General features: G+C 42.2%; 1 long non-coding RNA gene across 1 annotated transcript in view; it reads left to right on the top strand.

Annotated features, from left to right (window-relative positions):
- LOC127586460 (uncharacterized) overlaps positions 1 to 16,946 on the top strand; it is a 138,321-nt gene that overhangs the window by 29,161 nt on the left and 92,214 nt on the right. The window contains exon 4 of the long non-coding RNA XR_007958691.1: positions 5,196 to 5,360. This is a non-coding gene — a long non-coding RNA (uncharacterized LOC127586460). The remainder of the gene's footprint in view (positions 1 to 5,195; positions 5,361 to 16,946) is intronic.

The following is a 16,946-nucleotide window of genomic DNA, read 5'->3' as shown; positions in this document are numbered from 1 at the left end:
GTGCAGTGATTGGTAAGGAGTGCTGTACCTTTATCCCTGACGAGTCCAGCAACATCACCAACCTGGCTTCTCATATTTCAGGACTCAGTGGCTAAAATTCAAAAAGCAAGGGACCAGCTCCTCCAGCACAACACCTCATGGGGAAACTGGTGACCGTTTGGGTCACTGGAGGGATGGTGGGCAACTGTCATCCACTGGACCACCACCCTCTTTCTAATTGTTGTAGCTCTCTGTATTTTGTGCTGTGCTTGTCAGATTATTAGAACCACTTCTGCCTTCCATTGGTACTGCATACTGACGCATATTTCTTAGCGTAGTTATAGCTATTCCCAGATTTCTGTGGTGTAACTTTCGAGGGGTGGAATGTAGTGTGAAAGGTCATGGCTGTCACGTGACACCATTGAGCACTAGTCGAAAGTGACACCACTGTCAATCAAGGTCTGGCTCCACCCATCCATTAGTACCCACTCTTGACCATTGGTTTCTGTACCCTGATCATTCATAACCAGTTCGCTCTGTGTGTGTGTGTGTGTGTGTGTGTGTGTGTGTGTGTGTGTGTGTGTGTGCGATTCTCCCCACGTTTCACGATCACCTGTGTGCGTGTGCGCGAGTGTGCATCCATTCCCATTCATACTGTTCCCGCGTTTGTCTTTGTGATTAAATCATTTCTAAAATCTCCAAAGACTGTGTTCAGAGTCCTCTACCTTTGAGACCTCAAAGATCCTTTTCTCACAACAGCAAGGACTAAGGAGGGATAGTCAGCATGACTTTGTGTGTGAGAAATCGTGTCTCACAAATTTAAGTAAGTTTTGTTGAAGAGGTGACCAAGAGGGCAGGGTGGGAGATATTGTTTACATGGACTTCAGCAAGGCTTTTGAGGTCCTGCATGGTAGGCTAGTCTGGAAAGTTAAGGTCACGTGGGATCCATGGTGACATAGCCAATTGGATACAAAATTGGCTTGGTGGAAGGAGTCAGTGGGTGGTAGTGAGGGTTGTTATTTCAGGTTGGAGACCTGTGACCAGTGGTGTGCTGCAGGAATCGGTGCTGAGTCCCATGCTGTTTGTCATATATATTAATGATTTGGATGAGAATGTAGGTGACATAACCAGTAAATTTGCGAATGCCACCGAAATTAGTGGCATAGTGGACAGTGAAGAAGTTTTTCTAAGGTTATAAGAAGATGTAGATCAACTGGGAATGTGGATCAAGAAATAGCACATGTGATGCATTTTGGGATGTTAAACCAGGGCAAGACATAGACAGTGAATGACAGGGCCCTGGGGAATGTTGTAGAACAAAGAGACCTAGAAGTGCAGGTATATAGTTCCCTTCAAGTGGTGACAAGGGTAGACAAGGTGGTGAAGAAGGCACATGGCACTATTGCCTTCATCAGATGGGACACTGAGTACAAGAGTTGGGATGTCATGGTACAGCTACATAAGACATTAGTGAGACAACACCAGGAGTCTTGTGTGCAGTTTTTGGTTGCCACACCACAGGAAGGATGTGATTCTTAACTAAAGATGGTGCAGAATAAACTGACAAGGATGTTGTTGGGACTGGAGGGCTTGAGTTATAAGGAGCGACTGGTTAGATTGGGGCTATTTTCCCTCGAGCGAAGGAGGCATAGGGTTTAGAGGTTTATAAAATCATGAGGGGCATAGGTAAGATGAATGGTCAAAGTCTTTGTCCCATGGTAGGAGAGTCTAATACTAGATGGCATAAATTTAAGGTGCAAGGGAAAAGATTTAAAGGGATCCTGAGGGGCATGTTTTACATACAGAGGTTGGTGGGGATAAGGAATGAGCTGCCAGAGGAACTGGTAGAGGTGGGTACAATGGAAATAGAACAGTACAGCACAGAACAGGGCCTTTGGCCATGATGTTGTGCCAAACTAATTAAAGTATACTTAAGTGCCAAACTAAACTAATCCTTTCTGTCTACACAACATCCATATCCCTCTGTTCTCTGCATATTCATTGTCCCTATCTAAGAGACTCTTAAGTGCCTCTATCATTTTTGCCTCAACCAGCACCCCTGGCAGCGTATTCCAGGCACTCACCACCTTGTAAAAAAACTTGCCTTGCATATCTCCTTTGAACTTGCCCTCCCTCACCTTAAATGCATGCCCTCCAGTATTAGACATTTTGACCCTGGGACAAAGATACCAGCTGTCTACTCTGTCTATGCCTCTCATAATCTTATAAACTCCCATCAGGTCTCCCATCAGCCTCCACTGCTCTGGAGAAAACAACCCAAGTTTGTCCAATATTTCCTCATAGCACATACCCTCTAATCCAGGCCGTATCCGGGTAAACCTCCTCTGCACCCTCTACAAAGCCTCCACATCCTTCCTATAATGAGGCGACCAGAATTGAATGCAATACTCTCAATGTGGCCTAACCAGAGTTTTATAAAGCTGCAACATAACTTCCTGACTCTTGAACTAAGTGCCTCAACTAATAAAGGCAAGCATGCCATTTGCCTTCTTTACCACCCTATCAACCTGTGCAGTCACTTTCAGGGAGCTCTGGATTTGGACCACAAGATCCCTCTGTACATCAACACTGTTTTCATTTGATCTCCCAAAGTGCAACACCTCACACTTGGCTGGATTAAACTCCATCTGCCATTTCTCCGCCCATATCTGCAGCTGAACTATATCCTGCTGTATCCATTGGCAATCTTCTACATTGTCCACATGCCACCAATCCTTGTATAGTCTGCGAACTTACTAATCCACCTATCCATGTTTTCATTCACGTCATATATACAGTATTTAGAACAAGCAGCAGAGGTCCACAGTGCAGATCTCTGTGGAACACCACTAGTCACAGACCTCTTGTCAGAATAAGTCCCATTGACCATCACCCTCTGTCTTCTACAGGCAAGTGAATTCTGAATCCAAATGGCCAAATCACCATGGATCCCATGCATCTTAACCTTCTGGAAGAGCCTACCTTGTCAAACGCCATACTAAAATCCATGTATACAACATCCACAGCTCTACCTTCATCATCACCTTTGTTACCTCCTCGAAAAACCCAATCAAGTTAGACACAACTTGTCCCGCACAAAGCCGTGCTGACTGTCCCTTATTAGGCTATGGTTTTCCAAATGCACATAAATCCTATCCCTAAGAATCCTCTCAAATAGCTTCCCTACCACTGATGTGAGACCCACCAGTCTATAGTTTCCAGGATTATCTCTATTTCCCTCCTTGAATAATGGAAAAAATATTAGCTACTTGCCAGTCCTCCAGGACTTTGCCTGTAGCTAGAGAGGACATGAAGATCTTGGTCAAGGCCCCAGCAATCTCATCTCTTGCCTCTCTCAATAACCTTGGGAATATCCCATCATGTCCTGTGGTCATCCATCTTAATGCTCTGTAAGAGACCCAACACTACCATGCCCTAGCATAATAGCACACTCCACACTGATCTCATATTCCTCCACGTCCTTGTCCTTGGTAAATGCTGGTGCAAAGTACTGATTTAGGACCTCACCACATCTTCTGCCTCCAAGCACTTGTTCCCTCCTTTATCCTTGTGGTCATACTCTCTTGTTAGTAATTCTCTTGCTCTTGATGTATGCATAAAGCGTCTTGGGATTCATTTAATCCTACTTGCCAAGGGCTTTTCATGGCCCCTCCTGGATCTCCTAATTCCCTTCTTGAGTTCTTTTCTTGCTTCTTGATAATCTTACAGGGCTCTGCTTGATTTTACCTTCCTAAACATTACATACACTTCCTTTTTCTTCTTGACTAAATTCACCACCTCTCTCGACATCCAAGGTTCCCTTACCTTGCCATCCTTGCCCTTCCTTCTTACTGGAACATACTTGTCCTGTACTCTGTGCAGTTGGTCTTTAAACACCCTCCACATATCAGATGTGGACTTGCCAAAAAATAGCTGTTCCCAATTAACTCTCCCTGCCTTCTACTCTCGTAATTTGTCTTGCTTCAATGTAATACTCTCCCGCAAGGACCTTACTTATCCTTATTCATAGCTATCCTAAACCTTAAGCAGTTGTGATGACTGTTCCTGAAATGTTCTTCCACTGAAAGGTCAGTCATCTGACCAGGCTCATTTCCCAACACCAGGTCCAGTATGGCCCCTCCTCTTGTTAGACTATCTATATACTGTTGTATAATCCCCTCAGAGTGATTGCACCTTTCTTATTTTTGAGTTCTACCCATATAGACTCAGTGGATGAGCCCTCCATTATGTCCCCTCTGAGTGCAACTGTGACATTGTCCCTTATGAATAGTGCAACTCACCCGGCTCCCCCCCCCCCCCCAACACTCTTTTACCTCCCTCGCTATCTTTTCTAAAACATCAAAACCCTGGAGCATTAAGCACCCATTCCTGTCCCTCTCTCTGTTATGGTCACAACATCATAGTTCCATGTACTGATCCATGCTCTAAATTCATCACCCTTACCCTTAATACTCCTGGCATTAAAATAAACACACTTCAATCCTTTGGCTTTGGTTTTGCAGGAGAGCAATCTATTTACAAAAAGCAAGTTGAGCCTACAATTATTCTGATAATCCATGACTATTATAGGTTACAAAAAGAAAGAGACCAAATACTCAGCCCTGTGGAACCACATTGGTAACAGCCTTCCAATCAGAACTACATCGGCTGATAATCCATGACTATTATAGGTTACAAAAAGAAAGAGACCAAATACTCAGCCCTGTGGAACCACATTGGTAACAGCCTTCCAATCAGAACTACATCGGGCATCTAATTTCCTTTGGTCCATACCACAGAATTAATTTTGGATCTAATTTACCCTTCTCCTTTGAAGCCTTTGAAGGCTTTATTTTTTGACCAAACTACACATGGAAGCTTGTAGATTACATCAAATACACTGCCCTCATTGGCACTCCTTGTCAGTTCCTTAAAACAATTCAGTCAACCTAATTGGGCATAACTGTCCCTTAAACCCATGCTGACTGTCCCTGATTAATCTGTGCCTTTGTAAACAAAAATCCTTTAGAATGGATTCCAATAACCAAACTTAAACCAACTGGCCTGTAATTGCTTAGTTTTTCCCTTCATTCCCTTTTAAACAATAGTTCAATGTTAGCAGCTCTCCAATCCTCTGTCACCACTTCTGTAGCTAAGGAAGATTAAAAAATTGTAGTCAAGCTCTCTGAAATGTCCTTCTTTGCTTCTTTTAACAGGCTAGGATTTTTTTGGGAGACACAGGAGACCTCAGCTGCCGGAATCTGGAGCAAAAAAAAGATGCTGGTGGAACTCAGCAGTCAAGCAGCATCTGTGGAGTGACACGGACAGTTGACGTTTTCTGTCGGGACCCTTCATCTGGATCTGGGATATTTTTTCTCCAGGTCAGATGAATTTTTATATATTTATAAAAATGTTGATAGACACTAAAGCCTTTAATACTTCTCCTTATTTATCCTATCCAATATTTCACATTCATTCACCTTGTCTGTTGTGACCAGAATCGCAACGATGCTAACTCGGCATATTGGCCAATGAGTGGGGGAGGTAGGCTCCACACACTCCTCATCAACTCCTGCAGTCGGTCAGTCAGCCCTTAAAATCCACTAACCAACTCTGTGTACATCTGCATCAACGTTCTCAAGAAAGCCTCCCAATCATAATTCATTTATTGCATTGGCTCCTCCATGCCTGACGTGCTACCCCTTGAGTCAGAATGAAGATGTTTTAAGCTGTTTTAGTTGTGTCCTCAGCAGGTCTCCCGGCCTGCCTGGCACACTGGGCCTCCCTCCTGACAAATATACGTTATTAGTATTTCACAATCTCTATCCATAATGCATGGGGTTTCCTCCTTCCCTCCCTCTGCTCTGCCACCTTCTCCTCCATGTTAGCCTTTATGTGTGTTACTTAGCTGGCTGGACTTAGCTGTGTTTTCTGTGCAGCAAACTGCCAGCAGCTGAATGAAATTAAGAACGCTTCCATTAAGATACATGCAGTGGCAATTTAACACAAGTTTTGATGTTTAAACGACAGTAATGTTGTTGTACACTTGTCTGGAGCTGATTCCTGCTTTTTAAAGAAGGACCCAGTCATGCAAGAACATTGCATGCAATGATGTTTTAGTACAGCAAAAAGATTAAATTCAAATTCTCAGCAAGTAATGGGATGCCAAAACACAAATGTCAGCTTTATGCTAGATGGTAAAATGTAAATGAATATCTTCATCTCACTGCAACGTTAGTTTTACTCTAGAGACAAATAACCTGGTAAAATGAACTTGTAATTTTCTGATTTGGTTTTTATTCATTAAAAATAAATAGCATTAGGGAAAGGAAACAGTTCTATTTGCAGTAAATCATTGCAAATAAAATGGAGCAAGTTAAAATTCACTGAGAGTGATGGTGTCTTTAAAAGAGTGTGAAAGCAAGTAGGAGACAAACTGAAACAGACTTGCATTTATTCAGTGACTTTCACAACCTGGGATGTCTAACATACTTTGTGAAGCATCATCACTGATATAAAGTGGGAAATGCAGCAGCCAATTTGTGCACAGCAATCTCCCATGACAGTAATTAGAAAATGAGTAATCATCTACTTTCATTATGTTAATTTTGTCCAGGATATTCAGGGTAACTCCCTTTTCTTGTACGCAAGTGTTCAGACAGGGCATACAAATTGTATTGTATTGTACAGTTTTCATGCACTATTCTAAAGGATTTTAATAAAAGTATCTACAGTGTACTACCATAAGTTAGAAAAGGGTTCTCTGCATATTTGATGTGCCTAAGTAAGAAGACCGTTGGCTTTGTGAAAACAGTGATTTGATGTCCCTTGTGTACAACTGTACTACACAGACTTGACCTGCAAGTAGAATTTGTACAGTGAAACAGACCTTAATTGGAAGCTAGTCTGGAAAGTTGCCAATCCCTCATCATCTGCAACCAAGGTCACAATTGACCAGAAAATTAACTGGGCCAACCCGATAAATATAACTGGCTACAAGGGTAGGTCAGAGGCAGGGTATTTGCCCGATACCCAACCCCTCTCCACAATTTACATTTGCACAGGATGAAATTCTCCCCACGGTGGGGCTCCAAAAACACTCAAGGAGTTCAACACCTTCCAGCAGACTACTTGAACATCATTTAACCTAAACATTCATTCTCCCCAGCACCAGCGCACTGTGACTGCAGAGTATATCATGTACACTATGCACTGCAGTGACTTGCCAAGACTTCTTCAATAGCACTTTCCAGATCCTTGGCCTTTATTTTGAAGATGGCCATGAACAGTATGTGCATGAGAATATCACCTTCCAGTTCTTCTCCAGTATCACAAAATCCTGAGTTGAAAATTCTTTCATTATCACTGGGTCAACTCATAGAACATCCTACTCACAAACACTCTGAAGACTGCCTTCACAATAAGATGGAGGCTCATCATTACCTTTTCAAGGATAGTTAGGAAACGAGATTAAATATTAAACTTGTCAGTGGTCTTGCTGGATATATTCCGGCTTGGCTCCTCAGAGGAGCCCAATTCCTCCAAGGGTGAACCATCAGAGGGCTTCGGCAAATCACACATTAGCTCAGATACGTGCACAATGGTAGGACCATTTAACAAGACATTTGTATTGTCAAATGGTACTTTCAATTTCACAAGGGAGCAAGACTATATTCTGGAGACAGAGGAATAGCAGTGGAGAGTCCTCAGAGGGAAGAATTCTGTCCAAGCTCTGCTCAGCTGAGAAATATCAATGAACAGGATAAATATTGCAGCAACAGCACAGGTTGACCAATCGATTCAGGGATTCCAAGCATGCAGTTCAAAATTACAGACTTATCAGAGCAATCTGCCTCAGACTCAAACAGATTGCTGTCATGGCTTGATGTTAGTTTTTTTTCTGGGGATTGAGTCAATTGTACGGAGCATTAAACATGGCAACGTAACACGTTCATGGAAGCCCTCAATATGATCATGCACAGTCTGGATGCCACCACAAGTAACTTATATATCCCAGAGGTTTCACCACTCCACTGCCTTCACTAAAATATTCTTTAACACACAAAGGCAAAGATGGGCTAAGGGAGAAATGAGGGCACAAAGTCATGGAGTTATGCAGCATGGAAAAAGGCCCTTCGGCCCAACTCTTCCATGCCGACCAATGTGTCTTCCTGAGCTAGTCCCATTGGCCTGCATTAGATATTTTTAGATAGAGATATTCTTTAGATAGATATTTATTTATTAGTCACATGAACATTGAAACACACAATGAAACCTGTCTTTTTGCATTACTGAGAGTGTGCTGGGGGCAGCCTGTAAATGTCGTCACTCTTCTGGCACCAACATAGCATGCCCACATCTCCTAACCTGTATGTCTTTGGAATGTAGGAGGAAACCCGAGCGCCCAGAGGAAACCCATGCAGACATATGAGGAGAACGTACAAGCTCCTTACAGACAGCGGCGGGAATTAAACCCGGGTTGCTGGCGTTGTAATAGCATTACACTATCCGCTACATAACCCATATCCCTCCAAACCTTTCCTATCCATGAACCTGTACAAATATCTTTTAAATATTGTAATTGCTAGTGCTACTCGGGAGAGTTTAAAATAGTTTGGCAGCAGGATGAGAACCAGAGCACCAGGTCAGAAAGTGGAGGGATTCAGAGGAAGGTTGATGTCATGACCAGTAAGTCTGTAAGGAAGGACAGGCAGGAGCAGGGTAGTAGACATGATGGGACAGATAGGTTGAAGTGTGACTCTGATGGGACTATACTACAGACCCCCCAATAGTTACTGGGACATTGAGGAACAGATATGCAGACAGATTAGGGAAAGGTGTAAAAATGACAGGGTTGTTGTCGTGGGTGACTTCAACTTCCCCAGTATAGACTGGGACCTCCTTAGTGCAAGAGGTTTAGACGAGGCAGAATTTGTTAGGTACATCCAGGAGGGTTTCTTGAATCAGTATGTAGATAGTCCAACAAGAGGAGGGACCATAGTGTACCTGGTGTTGGGAAATGAGCCTGGCCACGTGACTGAACTTTCAGTGGGAGAACAGTTAGGGAACAGTAACCATAATTCCTTAAGTTTTAAGATGGCTATAGATTAGGATAAGTATGGACCTTGCGGGAGAGCATTAAATTGGAGCAGGGCAAATTACGAGAGTATTAAGCAGGAACTAGGGAGAGTTAATTGGCAACAGATGTTTTTGGACAAGTCCACATCTAACATGTGGAGGGTATTTAAAGACCAACTGCAGAGAGTACAGGACAGGTATGTTCCAAAAAGAAGGAAGGACAAGAATGGCAAGGTAAGGGAACCTTGGAAGTGGAGGGAGGTGGTGAATTTAGTCAAGAAGGAAAAGGAAGTGTATGTAAGATTTAGGAAGCTAAAATCAAATGCATCTCTTGAGGATTATGAAGAAGTAGAAAGGAACTCAAGAAGGAAATTAGGAGAGCCAGAAGGGGCCATGAAAAGTCCTTGGCAAATAGGATTAAAGAGAATCCTAAGGCATTCTATATGTACATCAAGAGCACGAAGATAACTAGGGAGAGGGAAGGACCACTCAAGGATAAAGGAGGGAACATGTGCTTGGAGGCGGAGGATGTGGGTGAGGTCCTAAATGAGTACTTTGTGTCGGTATTTACCAAGGAGAAAGACATGAAGGACAATGAGATCAGTGTGGAGTGTGCTAATATGCTAGGGCATTTTGATATAAAGAGGTAGTCTTGGGTTTCTTAAAGAACATTAAGGTGAATGTCCCCAGGGCCTGATGGGATATACCCCAGGTTATTGAGAGAGGCAAGAGATGAGATTGCTGGGGCCTTGACCAAGATCTTCGTGTCCCCTCTAGGTCCCAGAGGACTGGTGAGTAGTTAATGTTGTTCCTCTATTCAAGAAGGAAAATAGGGATAATCCTGGAAACTATAGACTGGTGGGTCTCATGTCAGTTATTGGAGAGGATTCTTAGGGAGAGGATTTATGAGCATTTGGAAAACCATAGCCTAATAAGGGACAGCCAACACGGCTTTGTGCAGGGCAAGTTACGTCTTATTAACTTGATTGAGTTTTTCGAGGAGGTGATGAGGGTGATTGATGAAGGCAGAGTTTTGGATGTTGTCTACATGGATTTTAACGAGGCGTTTGACAAGGTCCCTCATGGTAGGCTCATCCAGAAGATTGAGATGCATGGGATCCATGGTAACTTGGCTGTTTGGATTCAGAATTGGCTTATTGTTTAAGACAGATGGGACTTATTCAATTGGAGGTCCATGACTGGTGGTGTTCCATAGGGATCCCTACTGGGTCCTCTGCTGTTTGTGACATGCATAAATGACCTTAATGAAAATGTGGATGGTTAAGTTCACAGACGATGCAAAGATTTGTGGTGTTGTGGATAGCATAGAAGATTGCCAAAGGATACAGGGGGATATAATCAGTTGCAGATATGGGCGGAGGAGAAATGGCAGATGGAGTTTAATCCAGAAATATGACGTGTTGTATTTTGGGAGATCAAATATAAAGAGACAATACTCTGTTAATGGCAGGACTCTTAACAATGTTGATGTACAGACGGGTCTTGTGGTCCAAGTCCACATTCCCTGAAAGTGACTGCACAGGTTGATAGGGCAGAAGACATGTGGCATGTTTGCCACTATTAGTTGAGGCACTGAGTTCAAGAGTCAGGAAGTTATGTTGCAGCTTTATAAAACTCTAGTTTGGCCACATCTGGAGTATTGCATTCAATTCTGGTCATCCCATTACAGGAAGGATGTGGAGGCTTTGGAGAGGGTGCAGAAGAGGTTTACCAGGATGCTGCCTGGATTAGAGTCATGAGAAGAGGTTAGACAAACTTGGGTTATTTTCTCTGGAGCGGCAGAGGCTGAGGGGAGACCTGATAGAAGAGCTGACTCTCAGGAAAGGACTGAAGCCTGCAGGTGCCAGGTACCTGTGATTTGAGGCCTGCAAATTGCCTCTGCTTTGGATGTAGGAGGTTGAACTGATGGCTGTGTGATATGAATCTCTGTACATAAGGGGAGGTCAACTGATGCAGAGTTTCTGTACACTACTTTTCCACCTAACATGATCAGTAATTTCATTCTGTCAGCCTTTTAGGCAACTTGCCCCAGAGCCACCCATTCTCCATGGCTCCTTCAAAGGCTGAGGACAGAAGTCTGAAGCCAGGCTATCAAGGTCAAGAGCTTTTCGTGATTACTGACATCTGTCCAGTTATATTGGAAATGAGCAAACTTCCAGCAGCCACACTGCAGCCGCAGAGAAATAACTACTGCGACATTGTGCTCGGCTTCCTTATTGAACCCGAAAGGAAACACGCTTAGGTGTTTAATTCTAAAGACAAATGTAATAAGATTCTGTTAATGTTTTGTAGGAATTAACCATTTGATGCCTTGTGCCTACCCCACCTTTCATTGTGGCAGATCTTTTATCCTGGTTTAACTTTCCTCACTAACCACATACCATTTGATTCTCTTGATATACAAAAAAGTCTATGATTTGTTTAGATTTTAATTATAAATGATGTTTATAACATAAGTAACTTCTAAGTTTATTTTCTTATCTGCCTCTTTTCATGTGTCGAACAAAATCAACGTAACCTTGCAGTTGGTACATTGCTGTATACTTGCTTAATGATTAAGGCAGCAAATGCTTTCTTTTTCAATCTTTTTATTAGTTTTCAAATTAGTACAAATTGATATATAGCATCAATATTTATACATGTAATACAAAGGGATCAGGAGAACAATCATGGCATAGATAATCATAAAGAACAATAAAATATAAAAAAATCTGTAGATCCAATGATCTCTTAGTAAATGAATATAATATGAAAGAAAGGAAAGAAAAAGATTTATTATATAAATTAAAAAAGAAAGAATAAAAACCCAAATCAATAAGAAAAATTATAAACAATATAAACTAAACTAAACAGAAAAATTGCAAAAAAAAACAAACAATAAGGCAGCAAATGCTATTCATTTCAGTTGAAATGTTGTTAGGTCATAATTGATTGTGGCTAGCCACTAATGTGTGCTTTCACAATAGTAAGTGTCTCACTGTGCTACCAAAATAACTTTCCCATATTTGCCCACTATTTCAGTCAATAAATGAGCATGATTTCTGAATTTGTTTATTTTTCTCAAAATTCTTCTTCGCTGCTGTGTGCTTCCCAAAGACTTCTAATAGCGCTTTTTGAAGAAGAAACTCCAATGAATGGCTGAAGAATACTGCATCTATTTAATGCATTTCCATAGAACCATAGAACCATAGAACCATACAGCACAAAACAGGCCCTTCGGCCCACCATGTTGTGCCATCCATCAAACCACCCTCACACTACCTAACCCCTTCCTCCCACATATCCCTCCATCTCACATTCCTCCATATGCCTATCCAACAAGCTCTTGAACCTGTCCAATGTATCTGCCTCCACCACCACCCCAGGCAGTGCATTCCATGCACCAACCACTCTCTGGGTGAAAAACCTCCCCCTGACATCTCCCCTGAACTTCCCACCCATAACCTTAAAGCCAGGCCCTCTCGTCTCGAGCATTGGTGCCCTGGGAAGGAGGCGCTGACTGTCTATTCTATCTATTCCTCTCAATATTTTATATACCTATTTCATGCCTCCTCTCATCCTCCTCCTTTCCAGTGAATAAAGCCCTAGCACCTTAAGCCTCTCCTCATATTCAATAGTTTCATTGAATAAGATTCTATGTTCTCTTAAAAGCTGATGGGCAGATCAAAGATGATGACTTGAACAGGATTGTGACCAAAATTATTTGATTGGTGTGAATAGAATGGAATGTGATCATGCTGCTCAGAAGCTTCCATCATGAGTGGTCCATTGTCTCTCTTGGTCTATTCAATTGGTTCTATGATTTCTGTTGAAACTCGTAACGTAATGAGTTAAACAAGTTTTCATAGTTGATTAAGAAGCTACTCATTGGCCTGGAACATTAATCACTCAATATGGCTATTAAATCTTTCAGCATCAATGGGGAGAAAAAAACAGTTGGTTATAGAGCCCTAGAATTGTGCAGAAATGGATCCTTCGGCCCACCACATCCATGCCAACCTTTTTTGCCCATCTACACTAATCCCATTTGCTAGCATTAAGTCTGTATTCTTCTGTACCTTGCCAATTATGATAGCTGAAGCAATGTTTAAGACGCATTTAGACAGGCTCATGAACAGGCAGGAAATAGAGGGATAAGGACCACGTGCAGGCAAATGGGATTATTTTTGAATGGCATCATGGTCGGCACAGACAACATGGGCCAAAGAGCCTGTTCCTGTGCTTACTGTTCTGTGTTTTATGTTCTATGAAAGTGCCCGTCTAAATTTCTCTTAAAGATAGTGATTATATCTGCTTCCAGCACTACCTCTGGCAGCTGGTTCCAGATATCAACCACTTTCTGCTTGTTGAAGAAAACTTTCCCCTCAAATCCTCTTTAAAACCCCTGTTTTTCACCTTAAACCTATACTCTCTTGTTTTTCAAATGCCTTCTGGAGGGAAAAAGATTATCTGCTCTATCTATCTACTCCACTTATACCTCATATTCTTTTATATTACCTCTCGCTTCCTTCACTCCAGGGAAAACAAGCCCGGTCAATCCAAACTCTCCCCATAACCAAAGTTCTCTAATCCGGACAACATCCCGGTGAACTTCCTCTGCATATTCTCCATTCTTCCTGAAGTGTGGTGAGCAGGACTGCACACAATACTGCAAGTGTGGTTTAACCAGTGTTTTGTATCCAGTGTTCATGTTTAGAGTTTGTGACTTTTAATTATGAAGGAGTTAGAAATCAAACACATTTCAACTTGCAGAGAAGAGGAATAGAATTCCCTGTGCAAGGGTGGAAAAAAAAGAGAGATTGATTGTTACAAGTAGTGGTGGTACCAACTGACAGAGGGTGATGAAAATATAACCACAAACCTAGGGGTACAAGTCCATTGATCCCTGAAAGTGACAGCACAGGTAAAAAGGATGGTCCTGCATGCTGGTCCTGCTCTTATATTCTATGCTATGGCCTTCATTGGCCATAGCATAGAATATAAGAGCAGGACCAGCATGTTACTACTTTATAAAATATTGGTTAGCCCACGACTAGAATATTGTGTTCCATTCTGGGTGCCACACGATGAAAATTATGTCATTCCTGTGGAGAGGGTGCAGAGGAGACTCAACAGGATCTGGTCTGGATTGGAGCATTTTAGTTATACCAAGAGATTGAATAGGTTGGGTTCTTTTCCCTGGAGCAGAGGACACTGAGGGGTGACCTGATAGAGGTGTACAAAATTATGAGAGAGATAGATAAGTGTAGGCAGCAAGAATTTCTTTGTGCTGAAGCTTTTTTGCAATTTTTTCTTCCATTAAGTAATATGCTGTTCTTTTGAATGGATGGAGCATTAAACCCAGAGTCACCAGTGCAGACTGAGCAGAGGTATTTTCAAAGCAGTCAACACAGTTTGTATTTGGTTCTCCAATGTAGAGAACACATAATGAGCTTCGAATGCAATATACTAAATAGTAAGAGGCATAAGTGAATCTCCTGGAAGGAGTGTTTGGGACCCTGGATATTGGAAAAGGAAGAAGTAAAAGGGCAGGAGTTTATCATTGAGTAAAAAGGAAGACATCTCAGAAGCACTAATGTAGAAAGTGTATCATTAATTTCTTGATATGTATTAAGTACTGCTGCTGGACCAGCATAACAGCAAGTGAAGGATGATTATGCCTCATCCAGAATCACTTTGGTGTTTTTCACTGCGTTCTGCTGGTGAATTGACTAGGCACGTGAAGAATTTTACGTCTAGTGAGGCTATGGAAAATGGCTATGCTGGATCTTCATGAGAGTTTACTCCAAGTTAAAGAATATTTGTGAGCAATTAGGTGGTGCCTCCCCCTTATGTCAATCAACATGATCCAGTTCATGTTGATTTTGAGGAGCCTTATTCTGTGGTGGTACCTCATGCGGTGTCTAGTCATGGTGGTACCACTTGTCCTGATTGTAGTCTTCCTCTTTTGACAAGTGACTGTTGGCATCTCATCTTCTGCCTGATATTCCTTTGGCATATGTTGTGCCCATCTGCTGGCCAGGTTTTGGATTTCATATTAATTTCATATTTCCTTATGATGTAGAAAGAGGTCATTTGGCCCACTCTCTCAGAGTAATCTTATCAATCTCATTCCCTCACACTTCCCTGTAACCTAGTCTCGTTTATGTGCCCATTAACTCCCTGACCCCTCCCGATTCTCCTACCACCTTCCTATATCAGTGGCAATTTACAGCAGACAAATAACATCCCAATCAGCACATTGTCGGGATGTGAGTGGAAGGTTAAGGACCTGGGGCAAATCTGTGTGGTCACAGGAAGAGGGTACAAAGGGAGGAACGTATATCTATGTTTAACCTTAACTATCGTGCTTTCTGGTTAGGAGTTAGGAGGTAGCAGCGCTAAATACATGGACTGGAGCACATCTAGGCTGGAGGATTGCTGCCTTAGAGGTTCCATGTGGTGCTGCAATCCCCACATTGGCTGTGAAACCACAGCATTCTGTCCCCAGATCTTCCCATCTTAAGCTGAAGTTTACACAACTGTTAGCTGTTTTCTGGAACACAACTCCAGACTGGTTTAGGCAGCAGAATCCCATTTTAGGCAGCATAATCCCATGCTTGTCATTGTTGTGACACTGGCCTGGAGTAATTGAAATGTGCACTGATGTCAGAGTTGTGAAAGTGATGTATAGCCCTCGCCTCCCATGATCATCCATGATAGGAATGCTCTCCTCAAAAGATTGTGTGATCTCAGAGGAAAGAAGGTATTGACAGTATTGTGATTATTGATTACTGAGGGTACACAATCTCTTTTATTCATGAAGAGTTCTGGGATTTGCAGGGGTCATTTGGGTCAAATTTGTGCAGTTAATCATAGGCTGGATCTTAGGGAAGTCACTAATGTTGGCAAATCCCCTTGCAGCCTTCTCACTGAAATTAAAGTATACAAGGCCTCTCTTGCTGAAGTGGATGACCTCAGTGATGCTGCCAGGAGCAGCAGACTGTGCCATGTGACAGACATGATCAGCAGCCACCTAGAATGATGCTGTGAAGTTGACAGTGAGTGATTTCTACATTCACAGTGAGAACAATCCAGGCCCATGTTCATGACTGTAGCTTGTCCACAGAATTACTTATCTCTGTGTGGTAGCCTTTGAAAGCATAAGCCCATGGCCCTTTGGAAAAGTTGTAATAGGATCTTGTGTCTCTAGCTTCTCCAGGGATGTGGTCTTTGCATATGTACATTTCTATGCCTCCTATCCCAGGGACCCTGCAAATCATCTGTGACACCGAGCTTAAAGTTCTCACTCAAGTAGCAGTGCCAGTCGTGTGACCACTGACGTTCCCATTGAATGATTTGCTCAGTAATTAAATCCTTCTGGGTGCACCAGATGAAAGTTGGAGCATCATTGTAGCTCTTTAGAAGGTGTGTGAGCATAAAAAAGCAGTGAGTTTTGGAAATGTCTTGTGAAGTCTTCTATTTTCAGCAAAACGGTCCCTTTAATAAACATAAAATATTGGATAGGATAATCAATAAAAGAAATATTAAATTGTTCTGTATCTTTCAAAATATATATAGAAAAGAATCATCTGACTCAGAAAAAAAAATCCCAGATCCAGATGAAGTGTCCCAACCCGAAACGTCGACTGTCCATTGCCCTCCACAGATGCCATCTGACCCGCGGAGTTCCTCCAGTATCTTTTTTTGCTCTGAATGGTAAAAGCAACAGGTTGTGAGCCTTAATTATTGTGACTTAGAAATGACAGTCATCTTCTGCACCTGGGATCTTCAGTCTCTGCTGATAAACTAAAAATAAGAGTTGCACAACAATTGACATCATTAGGTATCCGTCTAACACTGGTAAAATGTTGGATACGAGCATGGAT

This window comes from Pristis pectinata, chromosome 35 (assembly GCF_009764475.1).
Source record: "Pristis pectinata isolate sPriPec2 chromosome 35, sPriPec2.1.pri, whole genome shotgun sequence".
NCBI lineage: Eukaryota > Metazoa > Chordata > Chondrichthyes > Rhinopristiformes > Pristidae > Pristis > Pristis pectinata.
Note: the sequence above shows the minus strand (reverse complement) of the source record. Positions and strands in the feature narration are given on the sequence as shown.